Raw genomic sequence first — 2571 nt, 5'->3', positions numbered from 1 at the left:
CCTGTCTCTTATACACATCTAGATGTGTATAAGAGACAGCTTGTATGCTGTACATTTTTTTCTTCTCCATCACTTAGTCAAACCTCGATACCTTTCCACAATGAACTCAATCAGGAGCCACAATACCACTATATAGGTAAAGCAAAGAACAGAATCCAATAAAGATTTGACAGATGCGATGAAAGTTCTTCTCTCTTCTTCGAGTATCGACAGCCTTTCTCCAAGCAATACGTCATTCTTCTTCGCCGCCACTGCCAAGCTTTTTTCAAGTACTCCTATATATTCTTTTCTCTCCTCCACCTGCATCTGCAGATTTCTTATCCGTTCGTCGTCCCCCATCGAGTTCTACAGTACGACGTCAACAGTCAGAGTGAACGAACTCCACGAGTATCGCCGAGGTAGAAATACGGTTACATCAAAAGAAATTGAAACGAAAAAACACGAAGTACCGAGAATGTAGCATATTTTATTTTTAATTAATACGCCGAATTCACACGAAGATTTTAGTGCCGACCGGCATGTTTGCAGTGATCGCTTTGTACCGATCGCTCACGTCGGTTCGACGGAGACGGACGAAACACGTGTTCGTGCCCACCTCCTCGATGTTGGTGTCTTCGAGCGTACTTCTCTTCGTCCGCTTCGGGAATTCCACCGAGTTCATCGATGATAACTTCGTCTTGCTGAACTTGTTCAGCTCGTCGGAAACAAACCGTTCGCATTGGGGAGACAGCATTTCGTTCTCGAGGTATTTCGAAATGATCAGTCTTGGCGTTCTCTTTCCTCTCTTTATTATTTTTATTTCGACGGATGACGTAATGATGTCGTCATGTGTACTCGGAATTGTTATTCACCTCTTCGCGAATGTACATCAGGAACACCATGTCTTCGATGTCGTGGGGATCGATGACTTTCGATCGTCTGACCGCATCCAGTTCCTCTTTCCGTTCGGTGCGCACGGTCAGCAGCAGGGACAGCGCGTGAAAGAGAATCCAGCAGGCGACGGTCGCCCACCAGTAGGCGGCGAACGGCAGCAGCGAGACGAACGACTGCAGAGGCGCCACGTGAAAGAAGAGGCCGGCGACGGCCACGCACGCGCGAGACGCCGGCGACGCATCGGCGAGGACGGCGGCAGGAACCACGACGGACGCGATCAGAATCAGAGTTCGAATCCAGAGCTTCCGTTTCGGCGGCTCAGAGTACGCCCATTCCAAGTACATGGCGGACAGGTGGCACGTGAGCACCCTTCTCCAGAACATCTCGCGCTCGACCGACTGGCGCGGCAACGTCGTCCCGGACACCTTGCCCCGGTAGCCGAGCACTCGCACGTACGTCTCGAAGTCGGGAGGCGCCGGTCTGCTTTCCGAGAGGACGCTGTCGAAGTGATAACGGAGCACGTTCGCCGCGATGTCGGCCATCCTGTTCGCGCCGAACGTCCATTCGAGGAAGACGAACGGCAGGAAGGACAGGACGAAGAACGACGCTCCGACACAGATCACAACCTTCATCAGCCCGTCGGATCCAGTTCGCGGTTGCAAGTGCGGGGGACACTCTTCCTGACCGACGACGTAAGTTTCGTGGCATCCGTACTTCCTGTATCTCTCGACGGCGAACGTCTCGTAGAACAGGAACGAGAAGGCGGCGCACGCGATCATCGTCAGACTGGCTCTCCTCGCGAACTTGGATCTCACCAACCACACGGTGGACGCGGACGCCACGCGTTGGATTGTACGCAAGCGTCTCAGACTCATGTTGCCCTGAATATCACGTCTCCTTCGAAGACTGTAAATACTTTCCTGACCATGCCGTCTTGCGTCGCGTGCTCGAACGTCGTGTGCCCGATCCTGAAGAGTGGCGGCGGAGGGAAGCTTCGGTCGGACGGCACGCTCGTCGTCGTCGTGCGGAACGCCGATCCGCCTGCGAAGTTGCCGTCCTCGTCGTAGCACCTGACGTACGCGTAATCTCCGACGTCGTTCAACGTGCATTTTCCTTCCGAACACAAGACCGCAGCGAGCATCGAAAAATCGTCCGTGGCGTGCATGCTGCACGTCGCCGATCCAGGTAGAACCGCGAGCACGGCGATCACCTTTCCTTCCGACACAGTCAGCTTCGAAACCGCCCCGGTGCCCATGAATTCGACATCGTCGACTGCCAGGTCGGGCGTGAAAGCACACAACATCGCCAGAAATGTCGCCGACGCGATCGCAACGAAGGACAGAGGAAAGTATAGCGACACCATCTGAGTACGTATGTGCGAATTTTTTTTTATATATAAATACCGTTAATGAGAACCGATAATTATTCACTCCAACGATGTCGATCGAACTGGCAACACGTAACCGTAATATGAATTTGGACAAAGACGATGCAATCGTCCAACTTCTCGACAAGTTGTCGCTGGAATACTTGCCGACGGAATACCTGGATTGGGTGATGCACACTTGCAAAATGTGGCCGGAATCGAGAACCATCGAGTACACTGACGAGGAGGCGATGGACCCTTCGAATTTCCCAGGATCGGACAAGTTGGAATGCGGGGTCGGTTCCGTCACCAGCTTCGACGCGTTCATGGAG

This window comes from Anneissia japonica, unplaced genomic scaffold, assembly GCF_011630105.1.
Source record: "Anneissia japonica isolate Jap-2015-1 unplaced genomic scaffold, ASM1163010v1 scaffold832_len162442_cov175, whole genome shotgun sequence".
Classification (NCBI taxonomy): domain Eukaryota; kingdom Metazoa; phylum Echinodermata; class Crinoidea; order Comatulida; family Comatulidae; genus Anneissia; species Anneissia japonica.
Note: the sequence above shows the minus strand (reverse complement) of the source record.